Consider the following 17,173-nt stretch of genomic DNA (forward strand, 5'->3'; position numbering starts at 1 on the left):
GCAGCTATATGGACGACTTTTGGAGGTAGCAATGGAGACAACGTGTGGAGGCTGCTATGGAGACAATTTAATTTGGATAGTGCCTGTATGTGGCAGTCCAAAAAAGTTTTCAAACCAGAGGAGCAGGTAGGTGGCCCTCCAGAAAAATGAAATAGATTGAGTGCCTGTATGTGGCAGTCCAAAAAAGTTTTCAAACCAGAGGAGCAGGTAGGTGGCCCTCCAGTAAAATGGAATAGATTGAGTGCCTGTATGTGGCAGTCCAAAAAAGTTTTCAAACCAGAGGAGCAGGTAGGTGGCCCTCCAGAAAAATGAAATAGATTGAGTGCCTGTATGTGGCAGTCCAAAAAAGTTTTCAAACCAGAGGAGCAGGTAGGTGGCCCTCCAGTAAAATGGAATAGATTGAGTGCCTGTATGTGGCAGTCCAAAAAAGTTTTCAAACCAGAGGAGCAGGTAGGTGGCCCTCCAGAAAAATGAAATAGATTGAGTGCCTGTATGTGGCAGTCCAAAAAAGTTTTCAAACCAGAGGAGCAGGTAGGTGGCCCTCCAGAAAAATTGAATAGATTGAGTGCCTGTATGTGGCACTCCCAAAAACTGTTTAAAACAGAGGACCGGGTAGGTGGCCCTCCAGAAAAATTGAATAGATTGAGTGCCTGTATGTGGCACTCCCAAAAATTGTTTAAAACAGAGGACCGGGTAGGTGGCCCTCCAGAAAAATTAAATGCATAAAGTACTATAGCTAGAGCCAGTGGGCCCTGTCAAAAAATAGCCAGTTTCCTCTGCTTTACTGTGAGGAGGAGGAGAAGGAGGAAAATGAGGAGGAGGAGGAGTGCATAAATTATTCAGGTTGAGCTTCCTTCACCTGGTGGAGATTGGAAATTATGAGAAATCCATGCTTTATTCATCTTAATAAGCGTCAGCCTGTCAGTGCTGTCAGTCGACAGGCGTGTACGCTTATCGGTGATGATGCCACCAGCTGCACTGAAAACCTGCTCGGACAAGACGCTAGCGGCAGGGCAGGCAAGAACCTCCAAGGCGTACAGCGCCAGTTCGTGCCACATGTCCAGCTTTGAAACCCAGTAGTTGTAGGGAGCTGTGTGATCATTTAGGACGATGGTATGGTCAGCTACGTACTCCCTCACCATCTTTCTGTAAAGATCAGCCCTACTCTGCTGAGACTGGGGACAGGTGACAGTGTCTTGCTGGGGTGACATAAAGCTGGCAAAAGCCTTGTAAAGTGTACCCTTGCCAGTGCTGGACAAGCTGCCTGCTCGCCTACTCTCCCTCGCTACTTGTCCCGCAGAACTACGCACTCTGCTGCTAGCGCTGTCAGAAGGGAAATACTGTTTCAGCTTGTGAACCAGGGCCTGCTGGTATTCATGCATTCTCACACTCCTTTCCTCTCCAGGGATGAGAGTGGAAAGATTTTGCTTGTACCGTGGGTCCAGGAGAGTGAACACCCAGTAATCGGTGCTGGAATAAAATCTTTGAACGCGAGGGTCACGGGATAGGCAGCCTAGCATGAAATCTGCCATATGCGCCAGAGTACCAACATGTAAGAATTCACTCCCCTCACTGGCCTGACTGTCCATTTCCTCCTCCTCCAACTCCTCCAACTCCTCTTCTTCTGCCCATACACGCTGAACAGTGAAGGACTCAACAATGGTCCCCTCTTGAGTCTCGCCAACATTCTCCTCCTCTTCCTCCTCATCCTCCTCCACCTCCACCTCCTCCGATATGCGCTGAGAAACAGACCTAAGGGTGCTTTGGCTATCAACAAGGGAATCTTCTTCCCCCGTCTCTTGTGACGAGCGCAAAGCTTCCGACTTCATGCTGATCAGAGAGTTTTTCAACAGGCCAAGCAGCGGGATGGTGAGGCTGATGATGGCGGCATCGCCACTGACCATCTGTGTTGACTCCTCATAGTTACTCAGCACCTGACAGATATCAGACATCCACGTCCACTCCTCATTGTAGACTTGAGGAAGCTGACTGACCTGACTACCAGTTCTGGTGGAAGTTGTCATCTGGCAGTCTACATTCGCTCGGCGCTGCTGGTAAACTCTGGATAACATGGTCAGTGTTGAATTCCACCTCGTGGGCACGTCGCACCACAGTCGGTGAGCGGGCAGTTGGAGGCGGCGCTGCGCTGCCCTGAGAGTGGCAGCATCTGTGCTGGACTTCCTGAAATGCGCACAGATGCGGCGCACCTTCGTGAGCAAATCAGACAGATTGGGGTATGTCTTGAGGAAACGCTGAACTATCAGATTTAACACATGGGCCAGGCATGGCACATGTGTCAGTCTGCCGAGTTGCAGAGCCGCCACCAGGTTACGACCGTTGTCACACACAACCATGCCTGGCTTCAGGTTCAGCGGTGCCAGCCACAGATCAGTCTGCGCCGTGATGCCCTGTAATAGCTTTTGGGCGGTGTGCCTTTTATCGCCTAGGCTCAGCAGTTTGAGCACCGCCTGCTGTCGCTTAGCGACGGCACTGCTGCTGTGCCTAGAGCTACCGACTGATGGCGCCATGCCCACGGATGGTAATTCGGAGGAGGAGGAGGTGGAGGAGGGGTGGGAGGAGGAGGAGGCATAGTAGGCCTGAAACACCTGGACCGAGGTAGGCCCCGCAATCCTCGGCGTCGGCAGTATATGACCAGCCGCAGGGTCAGACTCGGTCCCAGCCTCCACCAAGTTAACCCAATGTGCCGTCAGCGATATATAGTGGCCCTGCCCGGCAGCACTCGTCCACGTGTCCGTGGTCAGGTGGACCTTGTCAGAAACGGCGTTGGTCAGGGCACGGATGATGTTGTCTGACACGTGCTGGTGCAGGGCTGGGACGGCACATCGGGAAAAGTAGTGGCGGCTGGGGACCGAATACTGAGGGGCGGCCGCCGCCATGAGGTTGCGAAAGGCCTCGGTCTCTACTAGCCTATAGGGCAGCATCTCCAGGCTAAGCAATCTGGAGATGTGGACATTAAGGGCTTGGGCGTGCGGGTGGGTTGCACTATATTTGCGTTTCCGCTCCAGCATCTGGGGTATGGAGAGCTGAACGCTGGTGGATGCTGTGGAGGATCGTGGAGGCGACGATGGGGTTTTTGTGGCAGGGTCCTGGGCAGGGGGCTGACTATCAGCTGACACAGGGGAAGGAGCAGTGGTGTGCACGGCCGGAGGTGAACGGGCTTGTTGCCACTGAGTGGGGTGTTTAGCATTCATATGCCTGCGCATACTGGTGGTAGTTAAGCTAGTAGTGGTGGAACCCCTGCTGAGCCTGGTTTGGCAAATGTTGCACACCACAGTCCGTCGGTCATCTGGTGTTTCCTTAAAGAACCTCCAGACTTCTGAAAATCTAGCCCTCGCCGCAAGAGCCCTCGCCACGGGAGCTTCACTAGTTGACACATTTGGCGCTGATGCACCAGCTCTGGCCCTGCCTCTCCGTCTGGCCCCACCACTGCCTCTTCCAACCTGTTCTGGTCGAGGACTCTCCTCTGTCTCAGAAGCACTGTGTTCACCCGGCCTATCAACCCAGCTTGGGTCTGTCACCTCATCATCCTCCGATCCCTCAGTCTGCTCCCCCCTCGGACTTCCTGCCCTGACAACAACTTCCCCACTGTCTGACAACCGTGTCTCCTCATCGTCGGACACCTCTTTAGACACTTCTTCCACTACGTCAAGAAGGTCATCATCACCCACAGACTGCTACTGGTGGAAAACCTGGGCATCGGAAAATTGCTCAGCAGCAACCGGACAAGTGGTTTGTGAGTGTGGGAAGGGTCCAGAAAACAGTTCCTCAGAGTATGCCGGGTCAAATGGCAAATTTTCCTGGGAGGGGGCAGACTTGGGGGGGAGGAGGCTGAGGTGCAGGAGCTGGAGGAGTGCCGATTTCGGTGACATGGGTGGACTGCGTGGAAGACTGACTGGTGGACAAATTGCTCGAAGCATTGTCGGCAATCCACGACATCACCTGTTCGCACTGTTCTGGCCTCAACAGTGCTCTACCACGAGTCCCAGTAACTTCAGACATGAACCTAGGGAGTGTAGCTCTGCGGCGTTCCCCTGCTCCCTCATAAGCAGTTGGTGTCTCACCCCGCCCAGGACCACGGCCTCTGACCCCTGCAGTAGTTGGACGCCCACGTCCCCGCCCTCGTCCTCTACCCCTAGCCCTCGGGTTAAACATTTTGAAAATGAGAGTTATAACTTTAATTTTTTTATAACTTTTTTTTGTGTTTTTTGTTTTTTTTTTGTGTTTTTTAGTTTTTAAAACCAAACGATGCTATCCTATTGCTATGGCTATTTTCTAGCCAAGTATGAAAGCACACTACTATGCCAGATGAGATGACGCTGAGTTATTAAACAAAATAAACGTAAAATAAAAAAGGAAATGGCAGACTGTGCCTAATTGAAATCCAACCCCTAATAAATTTTCCCACTTCGGTCTTTGCAATGGATATGTGCGTCACTAAGCGCAAAACACAGCGGTCGCAAGTCTCACTACAAATTGCTCACAATTTGCTAGTAGATGCACTGCAGCAAGTTCAGCCACCAGCAGATCAATCAGAAATCAAATATATATAACGCTACTGTAGGCGTAAGTAAGCCGTTTGGATTCTCCTATGGCTATTTTCTAGCCAAGTATGAAAGCACACTACTATGCCAGATGAGATGACACTGAGTTATTAAACAAAATAAACGTAAAATAAAAAAGGAAATGGCAGACTGTGCCTAATTGAAATCCAACCCCTAATAAATTTTCCCACTTCGGTCTTTGCAATGGATATGTGCGTCACTAAGCGCAAAACACAGCGGTCGCAAGTCTCACTACAAATTGCTCACAATTTGCTAGTAGATGCACTGCAGCAAGTTCAGCCACCAGCAGATCAACCAGAAATCAAATATATATAACGCTACTGTAGGCGTAAGTAAGCCGTTTGGATTCTCCTATGGCTATTTTCTAGCCAAGTATGAAAGCACACTACTATGCCAGATGAGATGACACTGAGTTATTAAACAAAATAAACGTAAAATAAAAAAGGAAATGGCAGACTGTGCCTAATTGAAATCCAACCCCTAATAAATTTTCCCACTTCGGTCTTTGCAATGGATATGTGCGTCACTAAGCGCAAAACACAGCGGTCGCAAGTCTCACTACAAATTGCTCACAATTTGCTAGTAGATGCACTGCAGCAAGTTCAGCCACCAGCAGATCAACCAGAAATCAAATATATATAACGCTACTGTAGGCGTAAGTAAGCCGTTTGGATTCTCCTATGGCTATTTTCTAGCCAAGTATGAAAGCACACTACTATGCAAGATGAGATGACACTGAGTTATTAAAAAAATAAACGTAAAATAAAAAGTAAATGGCAGACTGTGCCTAATTGAAATCAAACCCCTAATAAATTTTCCCACTTCGGTCTTTGCAATGGATATGTGCGTCACTAAGCGCAAAACACAGTGGTCGCAAGTCTCACTACAAATTGCTCACAATTTGCTAGTAGATGCACTGCAGCAAGTACAGCCACCAGCAGATTAACCAGAAATCAAATATATATAACGCTACTGTAGGCGTAAGTAAGCCGTTTGGATTCTCCTATGGCTATTTTCTAGCCAAGTATGAAAGCACACTACTATGCAAGATGAGATGACGCTGAGTTATTAAACAAAATAAACGTAAAATAAAAAGTAAATGGCAGACTGTGCCTAATTGAAATCAAACCCCTAATAAATTTTCCCACTTTGGTGTTTGAGGTGGATATGTGTGTCACTAAGAGCTAAACACAACGGTAGCAAGTCCCCCTGCTAATTCCTCACAATATGGTACTAGCTGCAAATAAAAAAAAAAAAAGTATAACGTTATTGTAGCCCTAAGAAGGGCTGTTGGGTTCTTGGAGAATCACTCCTGCCTAACAGTAAGCTAATAGAACACCCTAACGCTTTCCCTGACCAGCAGCAGCTCTCTCCCTAGCGGCATCCAGACACAGAATGATCCGAGCAGCGCGGGCAGCGGCTAGTCTATCCCAGGGTCACCTGATCTGGCCAGCCAACCACTGCTATCGACGTGTAAGGGTACCACGTCATGCTGGGTGGAGTGCAGAGTCTCCTGGCTTGTGATTGGCTCTGTTTCTGGCCGCCAAAAAGCAAAACGGCGGGAGCTGCCATTTTCTCGAGCGGGCGAAGTATTCGTCCGAGCAACGAGCAGTTTCGAGTACCCTAATGCTCGACCGAGCATCAAGCTCGGACGAGCATGTTCCCTCATCTCTAGTTATATGGGTTTATATGGTGGTTTTCGTATCACAGCTATTCCTCCAACAATTTTTAATTTTTTCATCTATCGGTGTAAAATCTTGCCCAGGGTCCCACATTCAACCGTCAACATCATTATCATCATCATCCACAATCTGGTGACACTGTCCCTAGATGGCAGCTTGCACGTAATAGAGAGCATGTTCTGCCCTCAGGGAGGATGCAACAGACCTCTCCTCTAAATCCGTGGTGGTCTGACTTACCTCAATCTGTTTGTCCTCAATGAACTGCAGAAGACAGTCAGCGCTCCCAAGAAGAACTTCCCTGCCAGAAGGTGCAGCATAACAGTGAGGCAGACTGAGAACAGGGTCACTCTAAGTAACTGTGGTATATGAAAGATCCACCTGAACCGATTCCTGGCTCGGATGCGACCTGTGTTCTAGACAAAGCTAACTAGTCAAAAACGTCAGTATTGATAGCCAGTAGATGACACTTCAACAGCTGTGGCCTATAGTTGTGTCTGCTAGCAAAACCAAGATGGCGGCAAAGATACAGAATCGTATAGCAAACAGAATGGTCAGTAGGCAAAGCAGAAGTCAATAAACAGAATAGCAAGAAACACAATGGCAAGAGCACTAGATACACAGATAGACTGCAATAACCAGCACCATATGGAGGGCTGGGCAGAATATAAGCCAGTAATGGACACTACCTCTAGCACTGACTGGCTCAGCCGTCCATCACTCAAACCGCAGCTGCAGGCAAAACGATTACAGAGACACACCCAGCTTTCCCAGGATCAGAAATGCAGCTGTCAATCACAGGCAGCTCTGGGTGTGGTTTTCCAGCAAGAAGCCTGAAACCTGATCCCATCAGTACAATTTGCGAGTTCTGACTCCCAGACAAGACTTCTCTGCAAGCCACAGTTCTATCATCTTTATCAGCCATATCCTCCTCCTTTTCTTCCCAATTTCTGAAACTTAACATGGAAATAACGGAACTCATAATCTTTCCATCACCTAATGTATCCCTCCCACTAGGCTAAATAGTCACAATTCATGGCTTCACTATTGACCACTGCCTTGGAATAATCTGTGACTCTACCTTATCCTTTAACCATAACAGGAGTTAGCCCTTCTTTGTTTTGCGTTTTTTTTATTTTACTTCCCTCATTCCAAAAGTAAAAACTTTTTTTATTTTCCATTAACAGAGATGTATATGGGTTTATTATCTGCTGGACAAATTGTACCTTATAGTGGCGCCATTTAATATGCTATGCATGTTGCCTGCAACAGGACGTTCCGGGACATCCAAGTGTGGGAAGAGGTTAGAATCGTGGTTTTGAGGTTGCTCCCTAAACAATGTTATACTTTCAGGACACAGAATCAAGGGAAACATCTCCTATATTTATTTTATAGGTGTAGACAGAAAAAGATGCACACACAGACGTAGTAATAAAGGAAATAGTTTTGATAAATGAGAAAATAGAAATTAAAAGGCCAAGTTCCAGTTGGCAAGAAGAGATGTAACATACAGCATCCGGGAGTGTAATGCCCTAAGCGACTTCCACAGGCAACAAACATTAATAAATGAGAAAATAAGTCTCTGCTGAGTCCCTGATGGTAAATCAGAGAAGGGAATCCAGATCACCACCAGGATACAGACTGCAGCCGGGCAATTACAGCACAAAAACACCAACCACAGCAGAAATACAATAGAGAACTGCCCCATATACTAGTGGTCAGTAATGATACATAGAAGAGAATAAGAACTGTATAATAACCATCCTGCTAGTCTATCGCCTCAACCTGCAGTGATTTACAGAAGCAACTTTCACAATGGAATTCCCTCAAATCTCATCCACACACTGCAAAATATCTGCAAACTGATCACCATTGGGGGTTGGGAATTCACTGTTTTTTAGTTATTGCTAAAGATTTTGGTTGCAGAATTCAACCTTTGCAATAAAATGGTGAACCTCCCCTTGTTGTAGCAAAATTGAGGCTGAAACCTGTGACAGAAAGCAGTCAAAATGTCTAGTTTCTGTCATGGTAATAATTTCAGCAGATTGTGGAGATAATGGATCAGAACTGATCCAATTGTGGCGCCTGCCCGGACTACTGACCAAACCGCCTATACCATAATCCACTACTACTCATGCCCATTAAACTGAATGCACCATAAAAAACTGGTTTAAGCATGCAGTGCGCGCCAAATTAATGAATATGCTGGTCTTTAACTACTTAACGCCCAGGCCCTTCTTCATTTTTGCATTTCCATTTTTACTCCTTACCTTCAAAAATCTACTACTTTTTTAGTTTTCCATGTAAAGAGCTGTGTGAGGGCTTGTTTTCTGTTTAACAAATTGCAATTCATGGTGACGCTATGGAGCTGATGGAGATTGCCAAGCACCGCAATCAGCAATCTCTGTCAGCCCCGTAGAGATAAATGGAGCAGAACGGACATACAGGGCTGTCTGCTCCATTCATCTCTGGGAGCGACAAGGGGTCTAACAGAGGTACCTCGGATACCCCGTTCTCGTGATCTGTGCTGGTCTCATCATTGACACCCCCACCAATCAGCAGCTTAGGCTCTATCCTGAGGAATGGGCCTAACGTGATTGGTGGAAAAAAACCTTGAACCCCTTCACGCCCAGGCTCTTTTTTGTTTTTTTTCATTTCCATTTTTCACTCCCCACCATCAAAAATCTAAAACTTTTTTTCATGTACAGTGCTGTGTGATGCCTTGTTCTGCGTAACTAATTGCACTTTATAGCGATGGTATTTAAATATTTCATGCTATATACTGGGAATCAGCAAAACAAATCCCAAATACAGTGAAAATGTGCACCGTTTTCTTGTGGACTTGGATTTTACGGCTTTCACTGTGCACCCAAAATGACATGTCTACTTTATTCTTTTGGTTGGTGCAATCACGGGGATAACAAATCTGTATATGATATATTATGTTTTATACATTTACAGAAATTAAAACCTCCTGTACAAATTATTTTTTTCTTATTTTTCCATCTTCTGGCACTAACTTCTTCATACTTCAGTTTACAGAGCTGTAGGGGGTGTCATTTTTTGTGCCTTTTAATGACATTTTCAATGCTGTCATTTTTAAGACTGTATAATCTTTTGATCACTTTTTATATAATTTTTTATATTTTTCAAAATGGCAAAAAAGTGCCATTTCGAATTTGTGCGCTATTTTTCGTTACAGGGTTAAAAAACTGTGGAAAAATGTTATTATACTTTGATTGGACATTTTCAGAATATCACATTAAATGATACTGAACCCATTAAGGATGAAGCCAGTTTATAGCTTAATGCTTAGAACCATTTTTTTTAAGTCTCTTTTTATGGGTATAACTTTTAAAACACTTTTACTTATCAAAGAGATTTTAAGATTGTTGTGGAGCCGTGGCAGTGCTGCACTGCAGAACTAGTGGTGCCACGCAGTAGGCCAGCACCTGGTAATGTAGGGACCCTATGGGGGTCATTTACTAAGGGCCCGATTCGCGTTTTCCCAACGTGTTACCTGAATATTTCTGATTTGCTCCGATTGTACCTGAATTGCCCCGGGATTTTGGCGCACGCAATCGGATTTTGGCGCATCGGCGCCGGCTTGCGCGCGGCGGAAATCGGGGGGCGTGGCCGAACGAAAACCCGACGTATTCGGAAAAACCGCCGCATTTAAAAACCGAAAAAGTGTCGCTTGGGAAGCGCTTACCTTCACCTGGTCCGAGGTGGTGCATTCCGACGCGTTGAGATGATTTTCAGCGCAGCAGCGCCACCTGGTGGACGGCGGAGGAACTACCTTCATAGATCCCGGCCGGACCCGAATCCTGTGCAGAGAACGCGCCGCTGGATCGCGAACGGACCAGGTAAGTAAATCTGCCCCTACGTGTCTAGTAGCAGTCAAAAGACAAATAATTTATTTTTGCTGTTTTGTTTATTTTTATATACTACTCCATATAACTGGGTCAGTTGCAGTGTGGACAATCGTGAATTTGCCTGTGTGCCTGCTGAATTGTGACCATTTACCCAAGGAGACAATTGGGCACATTTATTTACCTGATCCATTCGCGATCCAGTGGCGCGTTCTCCGACGAGGATTCGGGTCTTCCAACGATTCACTAAGGTCGTGCGCCCGATATCCACTAGGTGTCGCTGCTGCCCCGAGGTTCGCCGGAGTTCACCATCCTCTTCCTGGTGCATGTAAGTGTGGGTAAAGCGACACTTTTTAAAAATGAAATAGTGTGATTTTTCCGAATCCGTCGGGCTTTCCGACGGCCACGCCCCCCCGCTGTTCATCGCATGCAAGCCGGCACCAATGCGACACAGTGCGATCGCGTGCGCCAAAAACCCTGCGAAATTCAGCGCAAAACGGAAAAAATGCAAAACCCAACGGAAAAACGCGCCTAAATGTGCCTGAATGATTGCAGCTATGTCAAGTCTGTAGTCTCTATGGAGCTTCAATGAAGGCACATGAGACTTCTACTGTAATTCTTTTGCTTCTGATTTCATTTAACTATTTTTTTCCTAATAGACTCTATGGGGGACATTTATCATAAGATTTATAAAGTTGCATTTTTTTTTTATTATTCAGTGGCAAAAAAATTACAGTAACCTTTTTCAGCCACTCAGAAATTTTAATGACTGCAATTATATCATTATCTTATGATTATTTTGTAATTATTTAAAAACAATCCTTATCGCTTCTGAGGAATTTTTCTAAGGGCCAAAGCCACTTTTGTAAATCTGATGGATAAAGGCAAAGGAATATGTTTCACAAATATGATTTAAATTTATACTCAATTTTTTAAAACCAGCATTTGAAGTGCTTGATTAAAACCCCCTTATGCCCCAGCACATGCGACCTCTCAGGTCACAGAAGAAAGTAAGACATCTACTATATTTATTTTGTAGGAGTAGGTGCACATACAGGTTTAATAAAGAGAAGAAATAGATCAAAGTCAGGTTCAAGTTGGCAAGAAAAGATGAAATTACAACATCCAGGAGTACAATGCCCCAAGCAACTTACACAGGGAACAAACATGAATTAATAAGTTTCTACCATGTCTTCAATGATAAAAATCCAGGTCACCACCACCATACGGTCAGTCAAATACAAATCCCATCCAGGGGTATAACAAGAAGAGGTATGGCCCCATAGCGTATTTCTGCATGGGGCCCCTCTTTCCATTAAAAAAAATATATATTGGTACAGACACATTTACACAATTGCACACATTTACGCACTCATGTACATTTATATTACATACACACAGGTAAAGTTCTCACTCACTTTTATATACTCGTATACAGTCAGGGCACAAAAAGGCTAGAATCAACCCTGGTCACAGGGATGTCCCCACTTAGTAGCCACTAGTCACGGGGGTGCACCCAGTTAGTAGCCAGTAGTCACAGCGAAGCACCAAGTTAGTAGCTAGTAATCACAGTGATACCCCCAGTTAGTAGCCAGTAGTCACAGGGCTGCTCCCAGTAGTAACAGGTATGGCCCCCAGTTAGTAGCCAGTAGTTTCAGGGATGCCCCCAGTAGTAAAAGGGATGCCATTAGTTAGTAGGCGGTAGTCACAAGGATGCCCCCATTAGTCACAGGGGTGCCTTCAGTTAGTAGCCAGTAGTCGCAGGGTTGCTTCCAGTTAGTAGCTGGTAGTCACAGGAATTCCCACAGTTAGTATCCAGTAGTAACAGGGATGCTCACAGTTAATAGCCAATAATCAAAAGGATGCCCCTAGTTAGTAGGTGGCGGTCACAGAAATACCCACAGTAGTAACAGTGAGGCCCCCAGTTAGTAGCCAGTAATCACAGGGATACCCCAGTTAATAGCCAATAGTCACAAGGAGGCCCCCAGTAGTAACATAGATGCCCCCAGTTAGTATCCAGCAGTAACAGGAATGCCCCCGGTTAGTAGCCAGTAATCACAGAAATGCCCCCAGTTAGTAGGTGGTAGTCACAGAAAAACCCACAGTAGTCACAGTGATGCCCCCAGTTTGTAGCCAGTAATCACAGGGATACTCCAGTTAATAGCCAGTAATCACAGTTAAAAGCCACTGGTCACATGGATGCCCCCAGTAGTCACATGGATGCCCCCAGTTAGTAGCCAGTAGTCACAGGGATGCCCCCAGTTAGTAGCCAATAATCATAGGGATGCTCCCAGTTAGTAGCCAGTAATCACAGGGATACCCCCAGGTAGTAGCCAGTAGTCACAGGAATGCCCCCAGTTAGTAGCCAGTCGTCACATGGGATGCCACTAGTTAGTAGACAGTTATCACAGGGATGCCCCAAGTTAGTAGCTAGTAGTAACAGGGTTGCACCCAGTTAGTAGCCAGTAGTCACAGAACGTCCTCAGATAGTAGTCAGTAATCACAGGGATGCCCCCAGTTAGTAGCCAGTAGTCACAGGAATGCCCCCAGTTAGTAGCCAGGTGCACATGGGATGCCCCTAGTTAGCAGACAGTTATCAAAGAGATGCCCCAAGTTAGTAGCCAGTAGTAACAGGGATGCCTCAAGTTGGCAGCCAATAGTCACAGCAATACCCCCAGTAGTAACAGGAATGTCGGTAGTTAGTAGGCAGCAGTGGCATAACTAGGAGAGGCTGGACCCCATGGCAAGATTTTGCATTGGGCCCCCTCCCCCTACAAATATATACATATTTGTACACATGTTTATACAATCACACACATGTATACACTTCCATATACACACATTTCTATACACATACCCACACATAAAGTATATACAGACATGTTGCATATACATATACATGAAACATATAAACACATACATACAGTATATACAGCATATACACAAACACCACATACACTCATATAGCACATACACACCTTATAAACCCCCCTCATATATACACAGCACACACCATATACATACTCCCATTGCACGCACACTCACACAGAACATACAATCACAGCGCACGCACTCTCACACAGCATATACACATAACGCACAATAGGGCTTATTTACTAGGGGATTTTGTTGCATGCAATCGGATTTTTGCACATTAGCGTCGGCTTTCATGCGACAGATCTGACTCATTTGGACTGAGCGCGGGATTTAGATGTAGCACTTACATGCACCAGGAAGAAGAGGGTGAACTCTGTCGGACCTGAGTGGGGAAGCGACACATGCAGGGTATCGGGCGCACGATCTTGAATCGCGGCACAGTGCATTCCGGTCGGACAAAGCACTTTTGGGGATCGCACAGGACATGTAAGTGAATGTGCCCCACTATATACATACTCACAGCACACAAGCACACAGTCACAGAACATACACAAACAGCATATACACTCAGACACCAAATACATAGTGGGAATTCAGTGGGCCGTCAGGTGGGTGTCTGTGGCATCGTGCCGGCTGGCCGTGACATAGGAAGGTTGGGCATACCATGGCAGCAGGCAGACGGGCTGTGGCAGTGGGCGGGTGTGTCAACAGGCAGGCGTGGCGGCGGGCCGTGGTAGTGGGCAGGCTACTCCTACCTTCACAGTGATCAACTCCACCAAACTAAGATAATATGGGACTAATGATACCGCCATATACCAATGCAGTGTAATTCTCAGCCCAATGAGTGATACAGGCAGTCCCCGGGTTACATACAAGATAGGGTCTGAAGGTTTGTTCTTAAGTTGAATTTGTATGCAAGTCGAAACTGTATATTTTATAATGGAAGTTCTAGACAATTTTTTTTCTTTTGCCCCAGTGACAATTGGAGTTTCAAAATTTTTGGTGTAATTGGACCAAGAATTATCAATAAAGCTTCATTACAGACACCATACAGCTGATCATTGCAGTCTGGGACTGTAGTAAAGCATCCAGAGAGCTTCACCAGAGGTCACAGTGGGCAGAGGGGTCCGTCTGTAACTATGGGTTGTCTGTAAGTCGGGTGTCCTTAAGTAGGGGACCGCCTGTATATATTTATACTACAGTCTGGTTCTTTACTTATGGTCAGACAATGATATAGTGGATATTTACACTGATGCAATATTTGACTCTTCACTTCCATATAGACAAATTTACCATATGCATGCAATGTCAGTCTTCATTCTATTTAACTATGGATTTTCATATTTTTCATATGATATTATATATCATATAATATTTAATGGGAATTTCCTAAAACTTCTAGACTTCTATTTGACACACCTTGCTTCCTGAATTCACGTTCTTCTACACTATGTGATTCTATATTGCAGCATCTGATGAAGGTCAGGATATGACCGAAATGTCATGTTTATATTTCTTTGCTAAATACATGTTCACTTTTGCAAAGACAAACTCAATGTGACTGGAGTCTATATTATATCATCAGGGCTATATGTCATAAGTACATGATAGGCGCAGGTCCTTCTTCACTAACATTTAAAAAGGTCTTCTGATCCCCTTTGCTTGGTTGGGCCATATGGAGACATGAATAAGTTCGGTCCAGCTATGGGAAGATAGTTAGCACCCCCCCCCCTTCCCCATTTATGAAATATATAAATATATATATATATATATATATATATATATATATACAACTGCAACTTGTGGTGGTGTCATGACAGTGCAGCAAACATGAACCTCAGGGAGAACTCAATGTGATGTTAAGAAAGAAATATCTCCTTAATGTTGTTTTATTAATTTAATTCTTTATTTTCTACAGTGAAGTATTTGGGTGGGGACAGATATTGCCCTGGATGTGGTGCCAAATAAAGAGTTAGGAAAGTTCAGAGTAATCCATCGCATGTCTTCCCCTAAAGTTTCATTGGTCAATGATTGTGCATTTGAGTTGACATTCAGCGGAGCAGGCGGCTAAAAACCCATATCCGACAAGGTCTCCAACTCTCTGCTGTTTCTTTACACCATTGCAGCGGGTTTCACTGGCTTGGGGTCTGCTTTGGGGAAAGATTTGAGTTGGTTACCATTTACTGTTGCTGATGCAGGGTGTTGGTGGCTCGTTGTAATTGGTCGCTCTATAGTAGGTCATGGTCCCAGTGGTTAAGGACTTGGTTGGGGACTGGAATATGTCAGTTGATTTTATGTTTTCTTTGTGTCATCCATTGTAGCTTGGAGTAGTTGTGCAGTGTCATTAACCGGGCCATCTCTTTTTTTCAGGACTAGTCACTGGACAAGTACATTTTCGCTGTTTCAAGTATTGAAAGGGTGGAAACAGGAAAATATATGTTATTTTATAAAGATTTAAAATTCTAAAGTGCCATTGGATGTGTGCTTTGTGGTGGAGGAGGTTACCCGCTTACCTTCAGTCCTACTATTCCACAGTCTTTGGTTTAGAACAGCACAGGAATCTGAGGAACCTGCAGGAGATAAGACCAGGGGAAATGATGGTGAATATATTGACTGGTGAGTCCTGATGTAGAGACCCTCTACCATCATCTATACTTGGTCTCATAGGGTAGGAGTAAGGAAGATTTCACCTTGAGGGCTTTTTTTAACTTCTGTGCTACTGCTGCTTCTGCTGCAGAAAGATAGAAACAATAGAATTAACATTGTCACTGCATGAGCAAAAATAGGGGGACCTGTAGCCCAGAACATGCACCCCCCTTCTTTCCCATACACTGCATTAAACACAATGGGAGGATTAATAACTCTGTCTCAGGCTCAGACAGTGCAGAGCTGTCATCTCTAGTGTAATGTAGTTTAAGAGAGTCCAGTTCTACTTTTAGACGTGCTTTGAGTTGAACTAAACCGTGCAGCACAACCTTCTTGTGGCAGATGGACTATTTTACACCCCTTTTCCGGAGACCATGTCCCCTTGTTAGAAAAGGGGTAAAAATGATCAAAAAGCTTAGATAAATGGCTAGATGCCTGTTTTGGTGCAAATGACAACAGAAGTCTGTCCAAAGCACAAATATACATTTACTACACTACCCCATAGTGACCTCTTCAAACAGACAAAACATAAACTATAACTCACCTCCTACTCTTCCGGAGGCATTTTAGTCTCCACCACTTACGTCTTGTCCTAAAAAAAAAAGCTTCTGTATCTACAATTATAAAATATACAGTTTCGACTTACATACAAATTCAACTTAAGAACAAACCTCCGGACCCTATCTTGTAGGTAACCCGGGGAAGTAAATGTTCAGTGTATAGATCTGAGAAATGTACTGTAAATTTAGACCTATATGATCTATATACTTACTGGGGAGACTCCACGCTGGGGCAGGTCACGTCCTCCTCCTGTTCTACAGGTCTATAATACAAATATTAGGATCATTGTATGGACTCCAGTAATGTACATTCATTCCTATATACTCTATATACTTACTGGAAAGACTCGACACTGGTCCAGGTCATCTTCATCTCCTGTTCTACATGTCTATAATAGAAAGAATAGGGATTAATGTATAAACCCAAGCAATGTAAATGAAGGCCCTATATCAGTGATGGCAAACCTTTTAGTGACCGAGTGCCCAAACTGCAACCCCAAACCCCACTGTATCACGAGGTGCGAACCAAAAATTAAAGCAGTAACTTATTGCTCCCTGTTCTTCAACAACGTTCAATCATACTGGCCTCCTGGGGACACCAACACAGTAGAAAGATGGAAAATTTACTTCATTTTAGCTTCTTTCCAGTGTCCCTATGTACACAAAGAATCATGGGGCCAGCAAGAGGTCCTGCAAAGATACTTCAGCCCTGTCTACACATTCTTCCTCTTTCTACAGTCCCAAGTAGCCAAGCAAGTATCACTTTAAAATATCACTGAAAGCAGCATCTTTTAAATTGCTCGGAACTGCAGGAAAATTATTTGAGTCCTGTCTGGTGCACTGGGGGAATGGCCCGGTTGCCCACAGAAAGAGTTTGGAGTGCCGCCTCTGGCACCCATGCCATAGGTTCGCCACCACTGCCCTATATGATCTATATACTTACTGGAGAGACTCTA

General features: G+C 45.1%; 1 protein-coding gene and 2 long non-coding RNA genes across 3 annotated transcripts in view; all 3 read right to left on the reverse strand.

Annotated features, from left to right (window-relative positions):
* The window catches only part of LOC140104322 (uncharacterized), a 51,668-nt gene extending 44,838 nt beyond the window's left edge, over positions 1 to 6,830 (reverse strand). Inside the window, exon 1 of the mRNA XM_072127825.1 lies at positions 6,503 to 6,830. The gene's annotated coding sequence lies outside the window, so the exon portion shown is untranslated. The remainder of the gene's footprint in view (positions 1 to 6,502) is intronic.
* An 8,131-nt stretch (positions 6,831 to 14,961) lies between these two features.
* On the reverse strand, positions 14,962 to 15,744 carry LOC140103610 (uncharacterized). Its single transcript, XR_011850145.1, has 3 exons — positions 15,702 to 15,744; positions 15,525 to 15,581; positions 14,962 to 15,409 (listed from the first exon to the last, which is right to left on the reverse strand). It is a non-coding gene; the product is annotated as an uncharacterized lncRNA (long non-coding RNA).
* Positions 15,745 to 16,201: 457 nt separating this feature from the next.
* LOC140104844 (uncharacterized) lies at positions 16,202 to 16,606 on the reverse strand. Its single transcript, XR_011850428.1, has 3 exons — positions 16,556 to 16,606; positions 16,430 to 16,480; positions 16,202 to 16,249 (listed from the first exon to the last, which is right to left on the reverse strand). It is a non-coding gene; the product is annotated as an uncharacterized lncRNA (long non-coding RNA).
* Positions 16,607 to 17,173: the final 567 nt, after the last annotated feature.

This window comes from Engystomops pustulosus, chromosome 10 (assembly GCF_040894005.1).
Source record: "Engystomops pustulosus chromosome 10, aEngPut4.maternal, whole genome shotgun sequence".
NCBI classification, from domain to species: Eukaryota; Metazoa; Chordata; class Amphibia; order Anura; family Leptodactylidae; genus Engystomops; species Engystomops pustulosus.